Source organism: Papaver somniferum, unplaced genomic scaffold (assembly GCF_003573695.1).
Source record: "Papaver somniferum cultivar HN1 unplaced genomic scaffold, ASM357369v1 unplaced-scaffold_154, whole genome shotgun sequence".
Classification (NCBI taxonomy): Eukaryota; Viridiplantae; Streptophyta; class Magnoliopsida; order Ranunculales; family Papaveraceae; genus Papaver; species Papaver somniferum.
In genome coordinates this window covers 7,051,288-7,057,623 of record NW_020624820.1, presented here as the reverse complement: position 1 = coordinate 7,057,623, position 6,336 = coordinate 7,051,288, and positions in this window count along the sequence as shown.

Below are 6,336 nucleotides of genomic sequence, written 5' to 3'. Positions count from 1 at the left end.
GGTTACACCTTGAGTGCGCTACTACTTGGTGGTTCAGTTGGATAGAACTTGATACGCGAGCGCTTCGGTATCCGGTTACAAGAGGAACTTTGGGGATAGCACTGCGCCAGCTGCTTTCCTACGGTTGGTGATGAATGGTTCTAACGAAGATAGATAAGTATACTATTGAGTGAACGCTTGGTAAAGGCGAAGGACTCTTTGATCATCCCTTTTATCTTATTCTCTTATTCTCTTTTATTTATTTCATAAAATAATCCCCCTTTTTACTTTGTTTTGCTATCTAAATAGCATATCAATTACACAACTCTCTGTGGGAACGATCTCTTACTACCGTTATATTACCAGTTAATTAGTGGGAAATATCTTAATTAATTTGTTGTGGTTACGACAAGCATCATGGATTTAACAACTATGATTGATTAACGCACAATCTGTGATATTTCAATATTATATATAAAATATAATACGGAAAAGAAATAAACATAAACACCAGATATTTTGTTAACGAGGAAACCGCAAAAGCAGAAAACCCCCGGGACCTAGTTCATAATAAACACACACTACCTATTCGGACTAGATGTAATACCTGCTTCAGCTGTATGCACTTGTAGAACTCCTAGAAGAACACCGATTCTCTTTAGGAATTTTTCTCGTAAATCTTCTAGCAGAACACAAATTCTCTTTAGAAGTTATTCTCGAAATCTTCTGGAAGAACACACTTCTCTTCAGAAGCACTCTCAAAAATCTTCTAGAAAAATGTTAATTCTCTTTAGAAGATGCAACAACACGTTGATACTTTTCGATCTTTTGTTTTCACAAAGCACCGGTTTGATTTCCATTTAAATGTGAATAAAGGTTTTGGAAATCTTGTGTTTGTTTTGAGAAAAACAATTATTATATAAAAGTAATATCAAAACAAACTTCTAGATTAGGGTTTATTATACTCTTTAAAAATTGGAAGAGAAACCTAATTATTCTACAACAAGAACATCTAGAATAAATCTAGAGATATCTTTTTAAAAAAACTTCTTAAGTATTTTTACGAGATACCTTAATCGAAGTTTTCTTTCTAGTTCCGATTTCGACCAACTAGAGTCGGTATACGATCGAGAACTGAAATCTATCAAAACCTAGGGTTTATGATCAATAACTCTTGAATGGTCTTATATCATAAGAAAAGACCTTATAATAGACAAGAGGTGAAAAATCTGGATTACAAGTTGCGTAACTATCACGAAGATTATTACTAACTCGGCTTTGCTATCCCCAAACCAAAGACTTAATTATCTCACTCTTTTTCACGAAGAACAGAAGACATGAAAAACAACCTTATGAACCTTACACCAATTTTCCATGGGATAAAAAATGTGGTATTCACGAATATTTTATTTATAGTGAACAAGGTAGCTTGAAAGATAAGCAAGGGTAAGCAATTTTCCCTTTTCAAGACTCTCCTAAATTTGGGAGTCTTTCCTAAGTTATAACTCTTGCCTAAATAATTAAATAAATAATTACTTTAGAATATATTGTATTTATGTGAAAAGTCACAATTTAACTTAGGAAGGAATCCTAAAATATCACAAACACTTTAATATGGTAATCAAATATGTTTGGATTAATAGACATCTTGCCTATATAATGAAACATCAAAAACTTGAATAAAAAGGGACTTTAGTCACCTATTTGCACTCAAGTCCGTGAACCGGTACAAACAGTTCGTGGATTGTTTCCTACTAACGAAATGCAACAGTTAAAGCAACACTTATAATTGTTCATTTAATAATTTACTCATAACTTCATCGTTATAACTCAGAATTGAGTGATCCTTGGCTCGTTGAATTCTTAAGCTCATTCACTATAAAATGAGAACCTTTCCAGGGATAAAGGTTATTGTCACAAAAGTCGTGGCTCAAATAACCTCGAGTATATATAAATAAATGTACATTTACCATCACTGAAATTGTTCCATAAAGTGAGCATTTTGTTTCGATAGATTAGAAAGGTAGAATTTAACAAGAATCCAAATGAAATCAATCACCATATACCTTTGTTGATGAATTCCTTGTTGATGTATTCTTGTAGTCTTCAATCTCCATCCTTCAACGATATCTTCGATTATACTTCTTAGACCTAATCTAGTCCGAAACAAACTTTAGTATACTAAATCAAGAATGTGTTTTGGCAACTAAATTTGACAACTAACCTGACATACCAGCGCTATTGGGTTCAACCGAGCAATGCTCCAACAATTTCCCCCTTTTTCAATTTTAGTGACAAAACCATTTTACATATGGATCTGAACAAATAAAAGCATTAAAGCTCCAAAATCCATAATGCTTGATTTTCTTGGTTCTTCAACTATGTGTGTGTTCATCATGTACTTATTGAAGATCCATATCATATTTTTATTATCTTTATCAAAGTTCATTTGTATAATAACTTCGAAATAATACTACGCTGATATATTTCTACCCCTTAGTCAATACTTCCATCTTTTGCATAATAGGTGAAACCTATAGTTTGGAATCTGCTCCCCCTTACATAATGATCCATAAACCATATGTATGTAGTGTGAACTACTAACTAATTCTCCCCCTTTTGTAAATATAAATTGGCAAAGGTACGAAAACTGTGGGGTCGTAATGAATTCCTAAAAAGAATTCATGACTAGTGAGACATATCAACTTTTACTTTAGATGATATCACAGAGTCGAAACTTAGTGTCTTCATCAAGGAGTTTATTAAGATACAAGTAACCCCTACATGTTCCAAAACCGCTTCTTTTTACAAGAATATAACAATTAAGCACAAGTTCAAAAAGAATTCTCCTCCATTTGATTACATTCCCAAAACAAAAACACGAGTGACCTTACTCCAGGGAGAACGATTTGTATATATTGGATCTTAGAGATCCCACAAGGAGATATGAGCTAAGAACCAATAATTGAAAGTCTCTCATGAGATCGTGTTACTAAAAAATTAGAGGTTATCTCATGGTAAACAAACAATACACAATATGTAATCATGAGAATCAAATATTGTGATCATCTTTTCTAAGATACAAACTTGTATATGCAAGAATTGATATTCTTATAAGGAAGAACAACCTTTTCCACAAGGATTTATACCAAGAATGCCTACCATCAGTGTATGAAAAAGGTTTTCTTGACAGTAAAAACCAAAAGCTATTGACTTTGAATTTCAACACAAATCAAGTTAGGTAAATCATACATGCGGTATATATATAATTTATCCATATTCATCTAACACTTCTAGATCAAATATGATGATCAATCAATCATGAAAGATAATAAAATCAATCTAATTGTGTTTCAAATAGAGTTGTTCAATAGTTCACTATCTCATAGAAAAAATTGAACTGAAATCGGTTTGATTCGTAATTATACAAAGTACTTATGCACGAACCAATTCATGAACATTAATCCACGGTTTGCAAAGAATGCATTCCTTTGATCATAAATGTTTTAGTTCATGAGTATGATAATCATACATGACCGATTCTGGAACTTTACCACTGTGTTTTCCAAACAGGTACGCGAACAACAGCTCCGGACCTTGGCAAATCAAGCCGTTCGCAAAACCGGTTCGCAAACAGCTGTTTCGGGCCCAACTCAGGTAGAACCGTTTGTATACTAGTTACGCAAACAAGGTTCCCGGACATTCTCAGGTAAAAACGTTCACATACTAGGTACGCAAACAAGCTCCCGGACCTGAATCATTACAAAACAATTCGCATACTAGGTATTATAGCGTGTTGTACCCAGACATAGGTAATCATTCCAAACTCTCATTTCAATCATTGAAACATCCTTGGAAGACGATAATGGTTGTCTTCACAAACCATTAGCTTCAAGAAATTTTCAAGTGATCGAATGACCAATTCGAAACTTCTCAAGCTAACATCAAATGATTGTCTCACACAAATCATATAATATGTTCAAGGTAATTTTCACATAATCAAAAATTGTTCCATATTTTCAAAAATGTACCCAACATAATATGTGCGCCCCAATTCCTTTGCTTACCTCACCGTATTTACTAGGGATTCTTGGTGAGGATGCACTTCCAACAAAATCAAGTTGTGTTGAGGTGAAAAAAATCTTGCTCACTACAGGTAATCGAAAAAAAATAATGCATGGACTCTAGGAATTTAACAACTTCCTTGAAACTTTCAATAAATGTTCAATACCTCATTAAGATGTTTTCCCTTGTCGTGCTCTTGTCTGGGAGATCCTTCTTAATGGCACTCGTTTCTCTATTAATCTTCTTTGGTACCCATTTCTGAGTAGATTTTGGAGCAACATATTTCTTTTTCTCCCCAATATTATTAGGATACTTCTTTGGGGGGGGGGGGGGGGATACTGGAAGAACTGATATTATGTGACTCAGTTTTTCTCCAGTTTGGAACATCATATCTTGTCATCTTAACAGAATCATATCTGGTTTTATATCGTTTAAGAAATCTGCAATTCCTATGCAAGTGACCTGTTTTTCCATAATAAAAGCAATATTTAGTAGAATGGAGAAAGTCATGTTTAGTGTTACCTGAATGTGTATGTGCTTGCTTTGGATCTTGACGGAATTTCCTCTTTTTATCATCAGCAGTTGGTGGAGATAATTCACTTTTGTCATCCGTGGAGGAATTTGGTTGAGAAGACTATTTAGATTTGAAAAATATAACCTCTTTGCAAATACTAGAAGCACCTATTCCTTCATAGACCAATCCTCGTGTATCACGATGAATTATACCAGCTTTCAATATCGAGGTTAATTTATCTGAGCTGGTATTTCTAGACAAACTCTCTTTTAAGCTCGAGTTTTCTTCTTCCAACCGTTTGACCTTTTCAAGCGCAATAACTAGATCATTCTTAGATGATTCACATTGAACTTTGAGATCTTCTCGTTCTGAAGTAAATAACAAGTTCATCTCAATGTTCTCCAAGTTATCTAGTTTTGCTTGAAGAATAATTTCTCGATCACGACCTCCAGCAATTTCTTCTTTAAGATTTCATATTTCGTTCAGATAATCTCTTGCACCAATAGAATAAAGTTGGTCTTTCAAGTCTTATTCCGACTATGAAGTCTGTCATATTTAACTTTCTTACTAAATATGGTGCTTTCAGCTTCAGAAAGTTTATGATGACATTCCTTAAGAAGTTTATTAGTAACTGGATCTACATGAAACACTTTTTCATCAGAATCAGAATCAGTATCCGAAAGACCTTTTCCAGTAGCTAATGCAACCTCGCCTACATACTATTGGTAATCATAATATTTAGGTCCATTATCAAGAGTAGGCACAGCTACTGCATATGCTGGTTGTGTATGGTTCCATCTAGGGGATGCCGAAGGAAAGTGCCAGAAACCATGACAGATAAAGCATTGTACATCATCATTGGGAAATGTTGTGCCCTTAGAAAATCTCTTTTTCTTGTTTCTCAAGATTTTTCTAAATTATCGTGGAGTATCATCCTTAGTATCTGGCGAACCAGATTTATCCTCAGAGGATTCATAATTGTCTGCAGCTTTAAGAGAAATCACTACTTTTTCAGACAGATGTTCATTATCAAAAATCTTCTAGTTTCCACCAAGAGTATTTCTGGAGAGTGTTGAAATATAATTTTCTTCTTCAATGGCATGTTTCTTAGACTCGTATCTTGATGGTAGACACCTGAGAATTTTGCACACAATAACTTTCTCCCGAATAGTTCTTCCTAAAGAATATGAGTTAACTATTTGAGGAAGTCTTTGGTTAAACTCAGCGAAGGTTTCGTTATCAGACATGCGAAGGTTTTCCCAGTTAGGTGCTAGGTTTTGAATCCTTGCTTCTTTCTCTGTGGTATTCTCTTCAAATACGGTTTCTAAGATATCCCAAGCATCTTTATACTTATTACACGTGGTCACGTGGTGCTGAAGTATGATTGATTAACGAACAAGGTTGGGTTTAACAACTATGATTAGTTAACGCACAATCTGTGATATTTCAATTATATAAAAAAAAATATAATGCGGAAAAGAAATAAACATGGACACCAGAGATTTTATTAATGAGGAAACCGCAAAAGCAGAAAAACCTCGGGATCTAGTACAGAATAAACACACACTGATTATAAATTGTTACACTAATTTCCTACTACCTATTCGGACTAGATGTAATACCTGCTTCAGCTATATTCAAGCACTTGTAGAACTCCTAGCAGAACACCGATTCTCCTTAGAAATTCTTCTCGTAAATCTTCTAGATGAACACAAATTCTCCTTAAAAGTTATTCTTGAAATCTTCCGGAAGAACACAGTTCTCTTCAGAAGTATTCT